Source organism: Bufo gargarizans, chromosome 9 (assembly GCF_014858855.1).
Source record: "Bufo gargarizans isolate SCDJY-AF-19 chromosome 9, ASM1485885v1, whole genome shotgun sequence".
NCBI lineage: Eukaryota > Metazoa > Chordata > Amphibia > Anura > Bufonidae > Bufo > Bufo gargarizans.
Window position 1 is genome coordinate 99,622,027 of NC_058088.1, and position 23,165 is coordinate 99,645,191.

The window sequence follows — 23,165 nt, forward strand, 5'->3', positions numbered from 1 at the left end:
CTAATGAATATATGCATCCACTAGTCTAGATTTATTCCTAAATACAGTGACAGAAATGTAACAAAAATGCAAGAGCTTCTTGTATAATTGAAAGACAGATCATAGTATGTTTATTCATTCATAGATAATTTATATAAGGGAAGTGTGGAGGAGCCAAACGTTCCAGGACTGAAAAATGTTTTCATTGAAGCAGCAAGGGAAGGTCCTAAAAGAATTAGGATGTCATTAGATCTTTGACAGGGAACAACAATGGGACTGGGGTGTCATAATTATATGCTTTTAAACACATTTTCTGGTAGTAGTGGTATAAACACTGTAATTATGTACTTTTTATAGTGGTATCATTAACAATTTGTGTTTATTGTGGTGTAAATACTCACTTGTCATAAATTATACATTTTTAGCAGCACTAAGTAGCACTTTATAAATGTGATCATAATATTATGATTATTTGTGATTGTGATTAAGATACGTAGCACTTATTTTATATATTTTTTTATTGTGATATGAATTGACGAATAGGCACTTCAGGCACTTTATTTCATTTTATTGATTAATCAGTACTTGAGATTATTCATTTTGCGGTTAGGTAATAGATATACCGGTATTTCATTTATATATTATATTGTGATATGAATTGATTAATAGGCACCTAGGCACTTCATTCCATAAAATTAATTAGGTGGTTAGCTAATAGATATATTTCACTCATAATTCCATTTCTCTCCCCTGTGCGCTCACTTATTTTAGCATAACTTTAGAGCATTACCTGCATCCCGCTTCGATTATGGTCCGGTGCGCATGACTGTCTCGCAGCCCGCATGTTTCCCTCAGTCTCCAAGGAGATTGCGCACTGGCAATGCCAATCCTCGCTGTAAGTGACGTCGGATTGCCCCCTCCGGCGTGCGACTCAGGGGAAGGGGAGAAGCAGTAGTGACGTGGCCATATTTAATTTGTCATGCGCTGCAATTTGTGACCATGAATCACCTGCTATTTCACATGACTCCCAGCCCGGCCCTCCATAGGATAAATCTCCCTTTGATAAAATGGATATGTTCCCCCATTAAAAACCACTCCTCCTGAGGAAGCAAGACAGGGAAACGCCTGTCGAGGTGCCAGCTACCACCAAGCCCTGCAACTATCCCGGTATGATCTGTCTTTCAATAATGCAAGAAGTTCTTGCATTTTTGTTAATTTCTATCACTGTATTTAGGAATAAATTTAGACTAGTGGATGCATATATTGATTAGAGAGGATGTATTTCCCTGCTCATTATGTTAGTTTTCACTGGTCTAGTCCTTCACGAAGTGTCATTTAACTATTTATATGCAACCAGTAAGACATTTAGGTCAGGTGGTGCTATTAATTGGATATCTCTGCGTATGTTGGTAACAATTATATATTTAGTATGAATATGTCCTTTTATCTTGTTATTGAATAAATATAAATATTTTATTAATTTTTTTGGTGTGAAGGTACTGTTCCACCATGTTGCTGAAATGCTGCCTCCTGCTAAGATGTTCCATATCAGCTAGTGGTGTTGGTTGTTGTGGCATTCTGACAAAGCTTTTCCACATTTAGGCCATGCTAACCCTCCCTTCTGAGGTGCTGGCGGTGCCCCAGCTCAGTTGGCGACTTCTTCCTCCTCCTCTGCCTTCGCCTTGTGCTTCCACTGAGCCCCCAGTGTCGGGTAGCAATGCCAGTAGCAGCGTGTCACGCTCCAGTGACGGAATTAAGGACGGCTTGTTGTCCTTATAGCGGTGATCCAGAAGAGTTGCCACCCAGTAATCAGCACTGGTTAGAATGTGGGCAACTCGGGGGTCATTGTGTAGGCAATGCAGCATGTAGTCGCTCATGTATGCCAGGCTGTCCAGAGGCAACGATAAGCTGTCCTCCCTCTGTGGGAGGTGTATCGTCTCTGTCCTCTGCATTCCCCCACCCATGCTCCAGTGATGCCTATGAGCTGTTTTGGGCGCCACCCTGATGTGAACACGGTTCCTCCTTATCATCATCCTACTCCTCCTCCAGAACTGTGCCGTGGCTGGACAATTGTGTACCTGACCTCTGTTGGTGCAGGAACCAACCTTACGAGCCACTTTTGAATGACTGGCCTGATAACAGTGGAAATGATCCCTCTTTCTCCTCCTCTTCCTTCTGTGCCACATCCTCTTCCATCATCGCTTGAAGCATTTTTTCAAGGAGACATAGAAGTGGGATAGTAGTGCTGAGGATGGCGTTATCGGTACTGGCCATGTTGGTGGAGTACTCGAAACAGCGCAACACAACACACATGTTCCGCATGGAGGCCCACTCGTCCGTGGTGAAGTGGTGCTGTTCTGCAGAGCGACTCACCCATGCTGGCTACAGCTGAAACTCCACTATCGCCTGCTGCTGCTCGCACAGTCTCTCCAGCATGTGCAAGGTAGAGTTCCACCTTGTGGGCACATTGCATATGATTAGCTGCAGCAGCTCTGACATATCAGGGTAATTTTTCAGGAACCTCTGCACCATCAAATTCAGCACATGCACCAGGCAAGGGATGTGCGTCAAACCGGCTAGGCCCAGAGCTGCTTCGAGATTTCGCCCATTATCGCACAGGACCAGGCTGGGCTTGAGGCTCAGTGGCACCAACCACTCATCGGTCTGTTGTTCCATGCCCATCCACAGCTCATGCGTGGTGTGGTTTTCCCCCCCAAAATAGATGAGTTTCAAAACAGCTTGCTGTTGTTTCCCCCTGGCTGTGCAGAAGTTGGTGGGGAAGGTGTTACGCTGACCAGATGAGGAGGCAGTAGAGGAGGAAGCGGAGTAGGAGGAAGAAGCAACAGGAGGCAAAGAGAAATGTCCTGCAATCCTTGGTGGCGGAAGGACATGCACTAAACTTCTATCCGCCTCAGGCCCAGACGCCACTGCATTTACCCAGTGTGCAGTTAGGGAGATACAATGTCCCTGCCCATGCTTCCTGGTCCACATATCGGTGGTTATGTGGACCTTGACACAGATGGCGTTACGCAGTGCACACCTAATTTTGTCCGCCGCTTGGTTGTGCAGGGCGGGGATGGCTCACCATACGTTTTTTAAAAGTCTCTGTCTCCACCAGACGAAATTACAGCATTTCAAAAGCCAGGAATTTTTTAAATGCTGGCATTCAGGGCCAGGGATCATGGGTGGGTAGGGTGGTACTTTCTCTTTCTCTACAGTGTTTGGGAGATGGACAGCTGAACCCGTCCATGGGACATTGTGGAGATGCTTGGTGATGGTGACGGACGTGGTGGCGTTGCTGCCACATCCTCTGTTTGCGGGGTGGCAGGTGCCACTGTAACTCCATAGGGGGAGGAAAAGGCCGAGACTGCAGCAGAAGAGGGACCAGGAGGAGCATGAGATCTTTCGTGGTTTTTTAGGTGTTTACTCTACTGCAGCTTGTGCTTTGCATTTAGATGCCTGGTCATGCAGGTGATGCTCAGGTTCAGAACATTTATGCCTCGCTTCAGGCTCTGATTGCACAGTGTGCAAACCACTCGCGTTTTGTCATCTGCACATTGTCTGAAGAATTGCCACGCCAGGGAACTCCTTGTAGCTGGCTTTGGTGTGCTCAGTCCCTGGGTGCGGTGGGCAGTAGTGATGGACGAACATCTGCCAGGACAGTTCACGAACACGATCAAATGTTCACGAACCGCGAGTTCGAGGCGGGTCCCATTCATTTTGATGGCAGTCGAACGTGAGAAACCTTCAGTTTATTTGCAGCCAATAAATAATTACTAGAAGTGCACAAATAGTCCCACAACATGGACAGTGACATACCAGATGTATTATTCAAATTTGCGATCTCCATTCATAATTTTTTTCAATGCAAAATATCGGCAAAATAATTTTCGCATACACACATGCGCAAATGCACTATACAGCACCAAAATGCACTATAAAGAAAGTATATTGGTATATAACACCCTGCTTCAATCAGTTTTTTTGGGGGTTGACTGGTATATCACACCAGTAGAAATTATTTTTTCCAATAACGCTTGTCCCTCTATATACCTGCAGTATAGCAGCAGAACCGCACACAACTGCCGCACAATACAAATGCACTATAATATACTTTCTAACATAGAATTTATATTATAACATTGTACAAGGAAGACAATCCATTAGAAAATACATAAACATAAAACGTAACCTTTAACGCAAAACACGGACACCGGCAATGTGCATTCCACAATTTGCGGACCGCACATCGCCGGCACTATAATAGAAAATACCTAATCTTGTCTGCAATTGCTGAAACGGAAGCACGGATGCGGAAGTGAGGATCCGCAAATGCAGATGCGGACAGCACATTCCGGTCTGCACCCGTTCACCAAATTTTCCAGTGCACACAAAATTGCGGAACGGATGCGGACCCATTTTGCGGACGTGTGAATGGAAAAGATATTCCTCAAAATGAAAATAAATTAAATTATTAAAGCTAAGCAAAAAGCATAGATGTGGTAGGCAATAACAAGTGTTCTTGGGCACTAAATCAGGTGCTCGGCGGCACCAAATCAGAAACCATATGTCCTACCACAATCCGGGGGTGTTCCAGTGCACATCCAGGAATCCCGGAGGGAAAGCAAAAAACATCTTTCCCTGGGCTAGATGATGATGTGGTATTGAAGGACAGGGTGGGCAAATAACTGTCCCTGATATTGCCCTACAGGGGTGTGCTATTCTGGCCCTGATAGCCTAACCACAAACCACCCGCCCTGATAAGAGCGACCCCGCCCGGGACCTTATCCTATATAAAAATGACCCTAGTAAGCCCTAGCCCCTAGGCCCCTGACTCCCATGTGATCACTATATAGATCCATGTGTTTTTGACTCATTATAAAAGTATATTATAAGTATATTGCACCCCTCTGTGAATCACACCTATTGAAAGACTTTTGTGGCCCTATTAGCTAGCGTTTGGTGTCCCTAACAGCCTGTCCCTGCTCCACACAGCAACCTCTCCCTAAACTGGCAAAACACTGAATGTAAAATGGCGCCCAGATCAGGTTTATTTATAAGGTAGGGGGTATGTCCATGTGCTGAAAGGTCTCAATTGGCTGTCCTGTACCTTCTGATGGATGTGTCATGGGTCAAAGTTCTTCACAATGTAAAAGAATATGGCGGGCGCGAATATCTCCATATGTTCGCATGTTCGGCGAACACGCAAAGTTCGCCGCAAAACGACCGCCTGGTGAACCGCAAGGCCATCTCTAGTGGGCAGGAGTACTGGCTAGGGGACGGCCACTCTGCTTTTGCACACTGCTCTCTCTTTTGCTGTGCGGCTGGTGCTGTGTGACCACCACCTCTTCCTCCGAACTGCACAAGTCACTCGCATGACCTTGATTCCATGTGGGGTCTAGTACCTCATCATCCTCCACATCATCTTCTACCCACTCTTCACCCCTGCCCTCCTTTCTGGTCTGCACACTGCAGAAAGCTGCAGCAGTTGGCACCTGTGTTTCGTCATCATCAGAGATGAAACATAAGTGGTTGGGCATCAGTGCACTCAATCTCTTCCACTTCTGGAGCAGGGCTATGTGGACGGCCCTCGGAAACCCTGTCAGCAGAGTCATCAAAAAGCATAAGAGACTGCTGCATGACTTGGGGCTCAGACAGCTTGGCTTATTTGCAAGGGGGTGAGGTGAAAGACAGATGCCCAAGGGGTGCAGGTGCCAATTCTGCGCTTTCAGCAGGGGACCGGGTGGGAGGCATGTGAAGTAACTGGAGGCACTGTCAACTACCTAATCTACTACCGCCTCTACTTGTTCTGGCCTCACCATTCGTACATCTGTATTCGGGCCTACAAATTAAAACTGAACGTTCTGTCGCCTACGTGCACCCGAGGAAGGTGTTTCATTTCGGCGTGTAGCTGGCACAGATCGACAACATCCTCTCCCTGCAACAGAAGCTCCACCAACCCCAGCAGCACCACGACCAGGGCCACGTCCCTTATTTGATGCTCTCCTCATTCTTTGAGGTCACCCACTGAACTAACAGACAGATTACCTATATAATTATCCCTGTCACGTATGCAGTGCAGTTGTACTTCACGCAATAAATGGGTATATGACGTGCACCTAACTAACAGATGGATTAACTATATCAGTTTCCCTGTCATGTATGAAGTGCAGGTGTACTTCACACAATAAATGGTGTGACACAGTGAAGGTTGTGTCTGGCAAGGCAGGTATTTTCCTCCCAGCATGTGTGGCTGGGCTGGTTTCCAGCCAGGTGAGGTCAAATACTGGACCGGAGTTTAAATGCTGGTCTGTGTTTTGGCAGCACTTGGCTGTCCTTACCTAGGCATCTGGGCTCAGCATAAATGTCTTTGTTTTTGGGATCTGAGGCTTTGTGCCGTGCTGGAGGGCTGAGAGCCGCATGCTGGGGAAATAGGTCCCCTAAAGCCTGCTGTGGACTACTGGAGGCCGAACTGCCAGCAAGGTGACTTTTGTTATATGAAATTTCTATTATGTGTGAATTAGCACCAAGACTGCAAATTTATGTGCTGTTTTGTGCAATTGCCTCAAGTGTGAATAAACACTGACGTTCTGAGTTAAGAACTTGTGTTTTGCCTCTGTACTTACCCTATCTACCAGAGCGAAACCCCACAATGGGTATATGACGGATTAACTATATCAATTTCCCTGTCTCGTATGCAGTGCAGGTGTACTTCACACAATAAATGGGTATATGACGTGCACTTAACTAACATACAGATTAACTATTATACAAAGGGGGGTACAAAGTACAATGTTGCATTGCACCCACAAAAAAAAATCGCTGTAGGTCACCCACAGAATTAACAGCCAGATTTATGATTAGCTTTCTGTGTTAGGCATGCAGTGATGGTGTTTTGCACCCACAAAAAAATTGCAGTAGCATTGTCCCTCACTTCAGCTGCCTGTTTTCTGTCCCTTCACTACTGAGAGCTGATGGGCGGTGCTACACGTGATCCAGCTTATATAAAGGCTAGGTCACATGATGCACCAGCCAATCACAGCCATGCCATTAGTAGGAATGGCTGTGATGGCTTCTAAGGGCACACAGCTTAAAAGCTTGTTGATTGGCTGCCCTGCAGCCTTTCAAAAAGTTTTATTAAATGTCTGAACACTGAACTCGAACTCAAACTTTTCCGGCAAAGTTTGGGTTCAGGTACCAAAAATTGGAAAGTTCGGTACAGACCCAAACTTTACAGTTTGGCTTCGCTCAACACTACTCCTGATGCTTCTCCTCCTCCTAATCAGTTGTTTCAACAGCAATAGAGCACTGAGGTAATTGTAAAAGATAATAGTATGTGTGCACTCATCCAGTGGCGCAGAAGATGAATGTGCACCTGGCCAAGTTGCTGGTACTACAGTTTCTCACTTTCCATGTAGATGTCTCTGCACATTTCACAGAACTGTGGGCTTGTGCCCAGACAAGGTGGATAGTCCCAAGCCGACATTACTGTTCCCAAAAAACCTTACCAGTCCTGCACAAGTACATTGAGCAGAAGGTGGGTCAGTCCTTGGCCTCTCTATGTCTTGTAGAGTTCACGCCAGTGCTGACGTATGGAGTTGTAACTATGGTGAAGGACAATATATGTTGTTAACAGCTCACTGAGTAAATATCATTCTGGGCCAGGCACACCAGCAACCTAGCCAATGTCCTCCTCTTCCTCCTCATCCTCCAACTTGTCCTCACCCTCCCCTCTATGCATAGTTCACAGTGGTTCTCCATCGTATCACCTGTGCAAAGCTAGGCGATCTCATGTGGTTCTGCACCTCGGCATCCTGGCCAAACTGAGCTATACCAGGGAGGAAAAATTGAACACTGGCTGTCTCCTCGCTATCTACAGATAGGAACCATGGTTACTGATAACGGGAAGAGCGTTTTGTCTATGCTTCATCAGGGAGGGCTGACCCATGTGCGCTTTATGGCGCACATCTTCCATCTTGTTGTCACCCTGTTCCTCAAGTGTTCCACTGAACTGCAAGACCTGTTAAAAATGCCCAGAAAATTGTGCATGCACTTCAGCCACTCTTACTGTGCAAAACATGCAACATTGTTACCCATTGGACGTCCACGTTCCATTTGTTAGACCACCTGTACGCAGGGCCGGTTTTAGACAAAATGTGGCCCTGGGCAAAATCAAAAGTGTGGCCCCAAATCTTGTAATAAAGTGCTAAAAACACAGTCCGACACCCAGCACCCCCACAGATCAGCTGTTTGAGGAGACAGCGAGTGCTGTTCACTGCTGCTGTCCCTCCCTCCTGTCCCCCGCCACTGTCTGCGATGCAGACCACAGTTTTATCTGTGGCTTGTGTTGCTGGCTCCTGATGCATGCCGTCCCAACGCTCCTGCTCTGAGTCTCACATGATCACGTCATCGTGCGAGACCCAGCGCAGGAGGTTGCAGTGATGTCATTGCGGGTTCTTGCGCTGTTCTAATGCCTCACAGGCTTGAGGCCTAGCGGCCTGAGGCTTGTGAAGTTGGGCGGCCATAAGTGCTTCCCTCTTTATGGATAGTAAGCTGGCGCCCTAGGCGGAGGAATACCCTTGCCTATCCATCGTCCCGGCCGTAATTCAGAACACATTACAGCAGGAGGTACAACAGGAGAGGACTACAACTCCCAACATGTCCAAGCAGTTATTATGTGTTATCAGAGTGCATTATAGAAGGAGGTATAAGAGTAGAGGACTACAACTCCCAGCATATCCAGGGTGTTGTAATGTACCCTGATATTACATAATAATTGCCTGAACATGCTGAGAGTTTTAGTCCTCTCCTCTTATACCTCCTCTTGTAATGTACTCTATTACATAACAAACTGGGAGTTGTAGTCCTCTCCTCATACCTCATCTTGTAATGTACTCTAATATTACATAACAGGAGGTATAAGAGGAGAGGACTACAACTTCCAGCATTTCCCTGGAACTTACATTGAATCCATCCTTCTTCACGTGCATGGCTGGTCTTCTTCATTACTTTACAGCGGAGCTCCGCCTCCTGTTCTGGTCACATGATGGTGAGTTAGCTCCGCCTCCTGCATCTGACATTATCAAAGGTCCTACAGCTCCACTAGAAGAGTGCTGCTGGTTTCCGGAGCTGTCAACACTAGGGTAATGATTTCTCTTATATGTGAGGGAGGGGACCACACAATGCATTGTAAAATGCTGCTTTTCAGCTATCCGTCGGTTTGATTCCACGGACGTTCAGCTGAACAGCAGCACTGAAACAGGGTGCCCCTTAGACGATGGGGGCACTGGGCAATTGCCCAGTTTGCCCCACCCCCCCAATGCTAGCCCTGCCTGTGAGAGCAGAGGAAGGTGGTCAACAATTTCTTAATGCAGCAGAGGGCCAAATTTACTCCCCAGTGTAAGTAACTTCCACATTAACCAGTGAAAACACATGCGTGACTCATTTTTTAAAAACTTTTCACATCTCTAGTTTTGATCATGTCATCCCTTTCACTTCTTTCCTACAGACTATAAAAATTAGGTTTTTAGGAATTTACCCAGTTGCTATCCTGCTGTGCTTCCCTCTCCCCGAGCAGCTTCCTCACTTTCCACTGCATCAATGATGGGTAACACAGTTCTAAAATGAAAACACACTCCTCTTTATGCATATCCTCTCCTATCATGTGGTTGAGTGTGATGGACTTATGTCTGATTTTATCTATACTAACTATATATCAATGTGGTTATGTAATTTATATCAAATGACCATAGCTATGCCATTCAAAGAGTTCTTAAATTATGTGTTTTATTTTGTTATTTTTTTCTTATGAAATTTCTTTTACATAGTAACATAGTTTCTAAGCCTGAAAAAAGACATCCATCCAGTTTAGCCTGTTATCCTGGAAATGGATCCAGAGGAAGCCCAAAAAAAACCCATGAGGTATAAGACAATTTTCCTCATTTTAGGGGAAAACAATTATTTCCCAACTTCAATTAGGCCATAAGAATTACTCCCTGGATCAGCAACCCTTCTCCACAAAATCTAATAACTACGGATGTAGTAGATTAACACACATGCTTTATGAGACATGTTATCTAAACTAAATGTGTTGAGCAAACACCTTTAATTGCTTTTCAATGGTTTTTGTTTCAAGATAACGCAATGAGTTAAGAAATTTGAGTTAAGAGTTTGTGTGTTAACCCTGCTACATCTGTATAACCTGTAATATCATTACAACCCAGTAAAACATCTAGGCTCCTCTAGAACTCTTTTAGTGAGTTCACTATCACCACTTCATCTGGAGGAGAGTTCTATAGTTGCACTTCTCCTACAGTATAGAATCCTCTTCTATGTTTGTGTAGAAACCTTCTTTCCTCCAGACGCAGAGGATGTCCCCTCGTCATAGTCCTGGGTATAAATAGATCATGGGAGATATCTTTGTACTGACCACTGCTTGGCAGCAGCTGCCTGACACTGGTTTCTACAGTTAAGTTTGCTGTCCACTAAAATTCCTAAGACCTTTTCCATGTCAGTGTTACCCAGCGTTTTATCATTTAGTATGTACTGGTAAATTGTAATATTCCTTCCCATGTGCATAACTTTACAGTGTTACTCCTCATCTACCACTTCTTCAAGCTTCTAATCAAACCAAATTTATCTGTAGCAGTATACTGTCCTCTTCAGTGTTAATTACTTTAAACCGTTTAGTGTCATCTACAAAAAATTATATTTTAATGTGCAAGCCTTCTACAAGATCATTAATAAATATATTGAAGAGAATAGGCCCCAATACTGACCCCTGAGGTACTCTACTGACAGTGATCCAATCTGAGTGTGTACCATTAATAGCCTGTTTTCTATGACCGAGCCAGTTACTTATCCACATACAGACATTTTCCCCCAATTCAAGCATTCTCATGTTATCTACTAACCTTGTATGTGGACAGTATCAAATGCTTTGGAGAAGTCAAGATTTATAACATGCATTGACTCACCACAGTCTAGAACTTACCTCCTTATAGAAACTGATTAAATTAATTTAACACAACATATTTCTCATGAAGACGTGCTGATATGGCATTATTTGCTTATTTTCGTTGAGATATTCCAGAGTAGCATCGCTTAGAAAACCCTCAAACAAGTTTACCCACAACAGATGTTAAAGTCACACACCTATTGTTTCCAAGCTCTGTTTTTAAACACCTTTTTGAATATTGCCACCACATTGGCTAAGTGCCAATCCTGTGGAATCCTCCCTATCAGTATAGAGTCCTTAAATATCAGAAATAAAGGTCTGTCTATTGCACAACTTAATTCTCTTAGGATACGGTGATGTATGCCATCTGGACCTAGTTATTGTCTATTTTAATCTTTTTAAGACACCACTGCCTTTCTTCCTGGGTCAGGCAGACCACTTTTAATGAGGAGTTCACTTTGAGCTCTATAGGAAAAATACGTCAAGATGGAAACTAACATACAGGTAGTAAAACATTTGAAATAATCTGGCTTCTGAATGCAATGTTTGGGACCAGAACATTTCAAGCGGATATATGACTTTATGTTAAAGTCTATAACTGATCTGACTAAATGATGGCTTGTAAACTATTCAATTATTTCAGCACTAAAATGATATAAAACAATTTGTGACATAATGTCTTGCGTTTTTTATTTCAGAATAGCATCCATAAAACTTCATATGAAAAGCAGTAGGTCTTTCAATTCCAAAGCAATTTAAGACAAACATAAAAAGTATAAGAGGTAGACAAAAGGCATGACAGCGAAGGAGTGCAACATACAGTATGACCCATATCAAGTGCTCACACCGAGCAGCAGAATATTGTCTTGTATTTTTAAAGATAAGAGCTCATACACATACAATATGCAATACAATACAGTAGATGCTTAGGCAGGGTGATAACCCTCCATAAAGAAACCAGCTCTGTATGGAGACTTGGAGGTAATGCTCCTTGGGAAAAAATATGCAAAAAGTTATTTCCGAAATAAAGAGAAAGATCTCGCTTTCGCGCCACCTACTGGAAATGGCTCCCTATGATTCAGCCTGCATCATTAGTATGGATTAGGATACTGGCTGGCTGAGTGTGATGCTTTGAAAACAGCTTAGTCAGGGGGATGCCTGTTTGTATATTTTTTTCCAATGGAGCATTGCCAATAAGTCTCCATACACGGCTGGTCCTGTTTCGCCCAGTTGACAGACTTTGAGAGGCTCTGCATCAATGAGGGAAGCAGGGTTATTGACAAGTTGCCTACCATCTAGCCCATTCTGGAAGCAATGGTTATGTTAGGGCAGGCACACATGATGAACAGGCTCCGGGCGGCCCCGACAGTCCACCAATAGAGAGCATCATTTGATGTGTTTAAAAAAGCACAAACAGCTCCACAGTTTCATTGCCCACCATTCAGACACAGGTGGCACCTTTATTGCAGACCCTTGTCACTGTCTGAATTATTTCTGGATGCTTAGCAGAAGGACATTTACTGTCATGGTGCTCATTATATGTCCTGCATGCCAGCCACTATCACCCTTGTTTACAGTGGTGTTGTGGACAAGAAATCTGGACTGCTATGGAACTGTATCGTCTTTAACAATGAATCCAGGTTCTGCTTGGGATCCAATGACAGTCATTTTTAAAGGGGTATTCCGGTGAGGTAACTTCATTTTTGAAAAACTGCATTAAGGCTACAAGCTGTGACCCAACCAGAACCCATACCTATACATATAGCCAGAGTTTCAATTTATCTTGCAATCTATTAGTTTAGCTCCTGTGTGAACCTGCAACACACTGTATCAAGGCTCCTGATTTTCCCTCAGAAAACTTCAAAGCCTACAATCCCCACAATCCCTAGCGTTCCTGCTGTGAGTGTTGATGTCTATTGATTGGCTGCCTGATATACAGTCCAGCCACGCTCCATCTGCTCAGTAATCACCAGCACACTGACACGCCCTTTGTTTCACAAGACATTTAGTTAGAGAACTGATAGCAACACACTGAGCATGCTCGACCTGACAAAGGCTCAGAACTACAGGTCAATGCCATGGTAATTTATCAGGACACACAGTGGGTAGCAGAGGAAGAAAACTACTTTTAAAACCACTGAACAGTAAATATGTGAAATTTACATTATATTATGTAATTATTAGTTTAAAACATCAGTTATATTTATAGTAACCATAATACCCCTTTAAATATGGAGGCCTCATGGTGAGCGCTTCAATCTTGCCTTTGCTGTGAAGAGACACAATGCTAGTGTGATGATTTCCATTTTCCCCCTGTTTCATAACCCCTTGTTGAATTTTTTAAAAGTGGGCAAGGCATAGGCTGGAGGAGGGTGAGACCTCCACAGCCAACACATTTAGCAATATGTCTGCCAGAAAACTGATGCACTTTACACTAAAAATCTATTGGAGCAGAGTCTAGTTCTGCACCAGTTATGGCACATTAAGACTTGTATATACAATGCAGGTCTTAATAAATCTCCCTCTAGGTCTCTAGGTTTTTTCCTTCCCACTTTTAGTGAACCGCAGTAGTAGTCTGTGCGTACCATTCCACTCATTGGAACAAATGCAGTTACACATGTACAAATAATGGTCCCCATTTTTGTTTTTTAGGACGTCCAAAGTCCATTCACAGTGCTTGAATCAAGTAGATAGAAACCAGTGCAACAAATGTACCTCAGGGAGATGAGAGTAAGAAAAGTCCTTAGGACTGTGATATGTATGCTCATTAGGCAAGCATGTATTGGAATGGGCACTCTTCAAATATATGTACCTCACAATTTATTAAATGACATAGCATGGGCAGACAATTCATAAAACACACTTATTATTACATATATAAAAAACTGTGTAAAACTGTATAAAATCTGGGTAGGTTATGAAAAATAAAGAGCCTTAATATATAAGAGCCTCCAAACGATGTAAGTGGGAAAGACTTAGTGTGGATGTCCGTTCAGCTTTAGTTGGAATGCAGTCTATATTGCAGGTATATAGAACCCACAGTAGATGTATCCTCCAAGCAACAAGACGATAGTACAGCTGGTGAATTACAGTGATTAACTCATGCGGCGTTCCGCTGTTACTCACTGTTAGATTGCAGTGCAAGGTTCCGCTGTTATACCGATGCCTTTAGGGATTGTATTTCTGATCAGTGTTTAATTCGATCCTTTCCCCTCCTGTCTTTCAAGCTCCGCTCAATGTATATGAGCTCCGGCGCTTGATGTTTTTGCCGGTTCCCTTTGCAGCGCTGGATTGTAGGTTCAGGTGAGCGTCATGCGCCCCTTTAGTACATCTGTGTCAAAGCGCCTCAGGTCTCCGGTTTAGACAGAAATAGCTTGGGGTATAAGAAATCCTTTTAGTTGACAAAAGCGATGTCCATAGGGGGATTCTTTGCGCTAAACGCGTTTCGGGGTCCTTTGTCACCCCTTCCTCAGTGGTAATGTGGCCCCCTTCTGACTTCCTTTTTATAGTTGTTAGTGATTGGATTAATGGCATCTGCTGTGTGATTTGGGCTTGTTACACAAAACCTGATGTGGATTTCAAACTGCCCCTTTTTTTTTCGTATGTTCCCTCTTTATTCACCATGTTAGATTTTTTGTTTGTACAGGGAATCTTATCCACTCGTTTCTTGCAAAGTTATAGTGTTCAATGACAGTTATGGTGTAACTATATTCCATTTCAATGCATTTACTTTGTGACAATTCATTTTGTTACATATACTTATAGATGTATCTTTTTTGTCATGTTACATCTGCACTCCTATACAAACCGCAACTCCTTCCTGCAACAGTCATGCGGTTTTGTTAGAGTTAACTGCTGAAGCAGGGGCTACATCTCTCCATATATGTTTTTTCACCCCAAATTACTTCTAATTTACCTTCTTTTATTAAATTACATACACATACAATCAATAAATACTGAAAGGTATATATACCATAAGAGAGATGTGTATAGTATAGTATAATAATATATATATATATCAAAAACATTCAATAAAACTGTTACCAATCCATTATAAAAACCATTATAAAAATACACAATAAAATTGAGGTTTTTATTTTCAATAAAAAAATATATATTTTTTTAAAATAAAATATATATATATATTATTTTCAACAAGTAATGGGGGAGGTGTGGGTCTGCAGATCATATACGAAAATTGACGGGTATGCAACTGATGGACCGGTGGAAGTCCGAGTAGCTGTCACCTCCCTAATTGGTTGATGAATATTCCACAGGGACAGTTTCAACGTATAAAACGCAACTGTACTGTGGAAGAACAATTTGAGAAGGAGGCGATTTTAATGACAGAAGCTTTTAGGGAAAAGGAGTATCCGGAACAATTAATCAAAGGATCCCTTGATAAAGTAAGAGGAATGCATAGGGAAGATTTTTTCAAAAATAAAAAAGGGGAAGATATAGAAGTTAAAAAGGAACAAATAAGAATTATATTACCATTTAACAATGAGTACAGAAAAATCCAGGGAATTATACGCAAACACTGGGATATATTAAAGAAAGAAAAAATAATAGGTCCCTTAATTCCACAAAACCCGTGCATCACCTTTACTAAGGCACGTAATTTGGAAAACATTGTAGCACCAACAATAAAAAGGGAGAAAAAAACACACACCTTCTGTACAGAATTGGATCCACATGGAGGGATTCTACAGGTGCGGGCAATGTAGAAACTGCAAAGTCACTTTATTCCCACGTAAGACAGGAGAAGTAATATCAGCAGTGAACCAACATAAACATGTGATAAAAGACTTCTTATCCTGCAGCTCTGAAAATGTCATATATGTGATAGAATGTCCAAGTGGGAAACAGTATGTAGGGAGAACGAAGAGAACCTTGAAAAAGCGCATTGCCGAGCATATAGCTAACATCAAAAAAGGTTTGGAAAAACACGTATTGTCCAAACATTTTAAGGTGTCACATAATCAGAATCCATTTGGTCTCAAATTCGCCGCAATAGATAAAGTAAACAAAGAATGGAGGGGGGGGGGGAGACCACATTAGTAAGATGTCCAGATTGGAGACGCAGAGAATATACAAATTAAACACACTTGTACCGAGAGGACAGAATGCGGAGTTCGAGCTGTTCGGATTCCTGTGAGATGGATGGGGGCCCGCCGTGGGGGATGGGATCCTTCCCAGTGAATTCTTTTCTGGGGGGGTCCGGTCCTCAGCGGCGGACTTTCACCGGTCCATCAGCCACATACCCGTCAATTTTCGTATATGATCTGCAGACCCACACGTCCCCCATTACTTGTTGAAAATAATATATATATATTTTATTTTAAAAAAAATATAAATTTTTATTGAAAATAAAAGCCTCAATTTTATTGTGTATTTTTATAATGGTTTTTATAATGGATTGGTAACAGTTTTATTGAATGTTTTTGATATATATATTATTATACTATACTATACACATCTCTCTTATAGTATATATACCTTTCAGTATTTATTGATTGTATGTGTATGTAATTTAATAAAAGAAGGTAAATTAGAAGTAATTTGGGGTGAAAAAACATATATGGAGAGATGTAGCCCCTGCTTCAGCAGTTAACTCTAACAAAACCGCATGACTGTTGCAGGAAGGAGTTGCGGTTTGTATAGGAGTGCAGATGTAACATGACAAAAAAGATACATCTATAAGTATATGTAACAAAATGAATTGTCACAAAGTAAATGCATTGAAATGGAATATAGTTACACCATAACTGTCATTGAACACTAACTTTGCAAGAAACGAGTGGATAAGATTCCCTGTACAAACAAAAAATCTAACATGGTGAATAAAGAGGGAACAGACGAAAAAAATAAAATAAAAAAAAAGGGGCAGTTTGAAATCCACATCAGGTTTTGTGTAACAAGCCCAAATCACACAGCAGATGCCATTAATCCAATCACTAACAACTATAAAAAGGAAGTCAGAAGGGGGCCACATTACCACTGAGGAAGGGGTGACAAAGGACCCCGAAACGCGTTTGGTGCAAAGAATCCCCCTATGGACATCGTTTTTGTCAACTAAAAGGATTTCTTATACCCCAAGCTATTTCTGTCTAAACCGGAGACCTGAGGCGCTTTGATACAGATGTACTGAAGGGGCGCATGACGCTCACCTGAACTTACAATCCAGCGCTGCAAAGGGAACCGGCAAAAACATCAAGCGCCGGAGCTCATATATACTGAGCGGAGCTTGAAAGACAGGAGGGGAAAGGATCGAATTAAACACCGATCAGAAATACAATCCCTAAAGGCATCGGTATAACAGCGGAACCTTGCACTGCAATCTAACAGTGAGTAACAGCGGGACGCCGCATGAGTTAATCACTGTAATTCACCAGCTGTACTATCGTCTTGTTGCTTGGAGGATACATCTACTGTGGGTTCTATATACCTGCAGTATAGACTGCATTCCAACTAAAGCTGAACGGACATCCACACTAAGTCTTTCCCACTTACATCGTTTGGAGGCTCTTATATATTAAGGCTCTTTATTTTTCACAACCTACCCAGATTTTATACAGTTTTACACAGTTTTTTATATATGTAATAATAAGTGTGTTTTATGAATTGTCTGCCCATGCTATGTCATTTAATAAATTGTGAGGTACATATATTTGAAGAGTGCCCAGTATTTTACTTATATATTCTTATTCTTTTAAAAGGAAGGGTGATTCCTTTTTTACTGAGAGCAGCTTCTTCATTGTTTGCGCCAATCCTGTGCGTCACTTCTTGTAAGCTTTTTCATGTATTGGAATGGCTTTGGGCATGCAGTGAGGCAAAAGTGAAATAATTCTATGCAACCTTTGTGCCAAAATTGCCTGTGTCCTCAGGAGGTAATAAAAGTTCTGCCTAATATTGAAAGTCCCATGGGATGAATGCTAGGAAGTGATAGCTGACGGGTGAGCGTTGGACACATTTGTCTTGGCCTCTGACAGCAATACAACCTGTACTGCCCTGAAGAGAGCATGGCCACTAATGCTCAATTACTCATTATACCGTACTGTATGTTTCAATTTGGTTAGGGTGAAAAATGTCATTAGGACAAACTTTAGCATGTGATTATTGTAGGCTATGTCACAGCTATTCTATCCTGCTGATTTCACATCTTATATCTTAATGAGGATATACAAACGTTCAGTGGAGTGAATACAGTTCACGGAAGCAATATAGCACAATTCACAAAAGCATTATTCTGTGGCATGCAACAAATGGAAGTTACAAAGTATTACTAACAAACATGCCTATTTCTATTACTATATTTAATTTTTCATCATCCTAATTATATTTTACTGCCTGAGTTAGCAATATAAAGATGTCATAAAAACATCTGCTGGTTCTCAGAATAGTAATTTGCATCAATAGATCATGTCAAATGAATGTTTTAGTGCTTGTTGTTATAAATGTAAAAAAAAAAATATATATACTTCTCCGAGAAAATAGAACATTTGGTTACATTTCCTGAATTTTAATTAACAACTAAAGCATCTCCACAGAAACATATTAAATATGGTGCAGTGGAGTTGGAGAAATCTAATATATGTTTATCATATATTAGATTTCTCCAACTCCACTGCACCATATTTTTTTATCACATTTCTTAGGTGGTGGAAAAGATGAGCAGCTAAAACAAATCAAATACACAAGCTTACACTTACCGGCCATAACCAGGGGCGTAGCTAAAGGCTCATGGGCCCTGGTGCAAGAGTTTGACTCGGGCCCCCCTTCCCTCAGTGCTTTGTGTGTCTTCTTATGCAGCACAAGGGTATTTGGGCCCCTCAGGCTCCTGGGCCCGGTAGCGACTGCTACCTCTGCACCCCCTATAGCTACGCCCCTGGCCATAACGCTAAACCACCTGACTAAGGCCTCATGCACACGACCGTTGTGTGCATCTGTGGCCGTTGTGCCGTTTTCCGTTTTTTTTTCGCGGACCCATTGACTTTCAATGGGTCCGTGGAAAAATCTGAAAATGCACGTTTTGCAGCCGAGGCCGTGATCCGTGTATCCTGTCCGTCAAAAAAATTATGACCTGTCCTATTTTTTTGACGGACAACGGTTCACGGACCCATTCAAGTCAATGGGTCCGTGAAAGAACACGGATGCACACAAGATTGGCATCCGTGTCCGTGATCCGTGGCCGTAGGTTGCTTTTATACAGACGGATCCGAAGATCCGTCTGCAGAAAAGCTTTTTCAGATCTAAGTTTTCACTTCGTGAAAACTCGTATCCGACAGTATATTCTAACACAGAGGCGTTCACATGGTGATGGGGACGCTTCTAGTTAGAATACACTACAAACTGTGTACAAGACTTCCCCCTGCTGCCTGGCAGCACCCGATCTCTTACAGGGGGCCGTGATCAGCACAATTAACCCCTTCAGATGCGGCACCTGAAGGGGTTAATTGTACTATCATATCCCCCTGTAAGAGATCAGGGCTGCCAGGCAGCAGGGGGCAGACCCCCCCTCCACAGTTTGAATATCAATGGTGGCATGTGCGGCCCCCCCCTCCCTCTATTGTAATAATTTGTTGGTGGCACAGTGTGCGCCCCCCATCGCCCCCCCTTCCTCCCTCTATTGTAATAATTAGTTGGTGGCACAGTGTGCGCCCCCCCATCGGCCCCCCTCCCTCTATAGCATTAACAACATTGGTGGCCAGTGTGCGGCCTCCCATCCACCCCCCCTATCATTGGTGGCAGCGGAGTTCCGATCGGAGTCCCAGTTTAATCGTTGGGGCTCCGATCGGTAACCATGCAACCAGGACGCTACTGCAGTCCTGGTTGCCATGGTTACTTAGCAATAGTACAATAGTAGAAGATTCATAGTTACCTGCTGGCCGCTGTGATGTTCGTGTCCGGCCGGGAGCTCCACCTACTGGTAAGTGACAGGTCTGTGCGGCGCATTGCTAAATGAACTGTCACTTACCAGTAGGAGCTCCTGGCCGGACACAGACATCGCAGCAGCCAGCAGGTAAGTATGAATCTTCTACTATTGTACTATTGCTAAGTAACCATGGCAACCAGGGCTGCAGTAGCTTCCTGGTTGCCATGGTTACCGATCGGAGCCCCAGCGATTAAACTGGGACTCCGATCGGAACTCCGCTGCCACCAATGATCGGGGGGGGGGAGAAGGGAGGCCGCACACTGGCCACCAATGTTGTTAATGCTATAGAGAGAGGGGGCCGATGGGGGGCGCACACTGTGCCACCAACGAATTATTACAATAGAGGGAGGAAGGGGGGGGGCCGAGGGGGCGCACACTGTGCCACCAACGATATATTACAATAGAGGGAGGAAGGGGGGGGGCGATGGGGGGCGCACACTGTGCCACCAACGAATTATTACAATAGAGGGAGGAAGGGGGGGCCGGGGAGCCGCACACTGGCCACCAACCTATTATTACAATAGAGGGAGGGAGGGGGGGGCCGCACTGGCCACCAATGATATTCAAACTGGGGAGGGGGGGGTCTGCCCCCTGCTGCCTGGCAGCCCTGATCTCTTACAGGGGGATATGATAGTACAATTAACCCCTTCAGGTGCGGCACCTGAGGGGTTAATTGTGCTGATCACAGCAGGGGGCAGTCATGTACACAGTTTGTAGTATATACTAACTAGAAGAGTCCCCATCACCATGGGAACGCTCTGTGTAAGAATATACTGTCGGAAATGAGTTTTCACGATCTAACTCATATCCGACAGTATATTCTAACATGGAGGCGTTCCCATGGTGATGGGGACGCTTCAAGTTAAAATATACCATCGGATTGGAGAAAACTCCGATCCAATGGTATAAAAGGGACTCCAGACTTTAGATTGAAAGTCAATGGGGACGGATCCGTTTGAAATGGCACCATATAGTGTCAACGTCAAATGGTTCCGTCCCCATTGACTTGCATTGTAATTCAGGACGGATCCGTTTGGCTCCGCACGGCCAGGCGGAAACCAAAACGACTTTTTTTTTCATGTCCGTGGATCCTCCAAAAATCAAGGAAGACCCACAGACGAAAAAACGGTCACGGATCACGGACCTACGGACCTTTGTGGACCGTGAAAAAATACTGTCGTGTGCATGAGGCCTATTACTGTAGGTCACTCTTCTGAAACCATCACCTTGGGTACAAAAATATTTTGCCTCACTGCTGCAATTTTACTTTTAATAACCTGCAGTTTTGGGTTGAGGTCCCCAATGCTTATCTCCACTAGAGAAAAATTTTGTCCACACAATGGCCCACATTTACTAATCTACGTGCACTTAGATTTTTGTGACTAGGTTTAGGGAAATTCATTAAGTGGCTTAAAGGGGTTGTTCGGCATTAAAGGGGTTATCCCATCTTAGACAATGGGGGCATATCGCAAGGATATGCCCCCATTGTCTGATAGGTGCGGGTCCCACCGCTGGGACCCGCACCTATAAGGAGAACAGAGCAGAGAAAGTGGAGGAGGGCGCACTGCGCATGCGCAGCCGCCCTCCGTTCATTTCTATGGAGCCGCCGAAAATAGCCGAGCGCTGGCTCGGCTATTTCCGTCGGCCACATAGAAATGAATATGGGCGTTGGCCGCGCATGTGCGGTGCGCTCCCATTCACTTCAATGGGAGAGGCGGGGAGCTGCGCCTGGTGGTGGTCGGACCCTGGGAAACCCGGGGTCCTCCAGCCACAACTCTCCCCGGCTCCGTTCTCGTTGTAGGTGCGGGTCCCAGAGGTGGGACCCGCACCTATTAGACAATGGGGGCATATCCTTGCGATATGCCCCCATTGTCTAAGATGGGATAACCCCTTTAAGGACTTTGTTCCATTAGTACAAGACAGACATACGTATAGCATACATCCATGTCCTACCTTTTCCACATGTTTCTGAAGCCCCATTTTCTTATAGGAAATTATTTGCGGGAAGTGAGTTTTATAGTAAATAGTAAATAAAAGAGCCTTTGCCCTTCGCAATTTAGCTCAGCGCAAGGGAGAGCATAGGAGCATGAATTGCTCCGATGCTCAAGTCAGGGGGGCTGCCTGGGTGAAAAACACCTTTAACTGAAAAGTGCATGTCTCTGCAGGGAACTAGTATACAAAATTTGTGCCAAAGTTTTGCCATAATTCTGGCCTAAACTTTTTTTAATCAATCTAAGCCATCCAATAGTTGGTCTAAAGGGTATAACTTTCATCAAATTTATCATCCACCCTGACCCACTGTGATAAATCTGATGCATGTCTAGACAGCCTGCTTAACTTTATGCCATCTATAAGATTAGTAAATCTGTCTCAATACCTGCAGAACAGCTGATTGGAGGAAGTTCAGCATGTCTTCCCTCACCAATCAGATAGTGATAGCCTATCCTGAGGAGACTTGTAAAGGGTTGGCCACAGGGGCGTCCTTAGGTCACAACTTTCGGGGCTGGAGCACTGGATGTTTTGTCCAGTGCCCCGAATGCAGGGTACCGCCTCCTAGCTAATTTATTCACTTTACTTGCCTCTGTGTAATCTCGCACAGGCACACTAGCAGAGGCATCATCAAGCGAAGTGCGCAAGCTAGGAGGCGGTGCTGGGCGGGGAGGGGATCTGTGGATGATATTTATGGTGATCTGTGGTGGATGACACTTAGGGGAATCTGTGGATGACATTTATGGGGATCTGTGGTGAATGACACTTATGGGGGATCTGTGGATTACACTTATGGGGGTTCTGTGGATGACATTTATGGGGGTTCTGTGGATGACACTTATGGGGATCTGTGGATGACACTGATGGGGATCTGTGGATGACACTTATGGGGGAATCTGTGGATGACACTTATGGGGATCTGTGGATGTCACAGTTATGGATGATCTGTGGGGTTGCCCATATGGCTTGGCCCTTCACTGTAGTTATTAACCCCATTCAGCAGTCCCCCATTCACTGAAGGAGGGACTGCTGAAAGGAGTTAATAACTACTAAGAAGGCCCCCCCGGTGGTGATGAGGGCGTGGTTTTTTATGGGGTGAGGCCGTGGCTTCACGTGGGCTTGTGCCCCTGATCTCTTCAGACTCTAGCAATGCACCTGGTTGGCCAACTCCTTTAAGCTAATGTACCAGTCCAATATAGGGGAGGGAAGCAGAGGAATTTTTGTGAAGTGAGGTTGAAGGCTCTGTGCAAAAGCAGCAGGATGTAGATTGGAGCTCATTGTTTCATAGGATTCTGTTAGATCCTA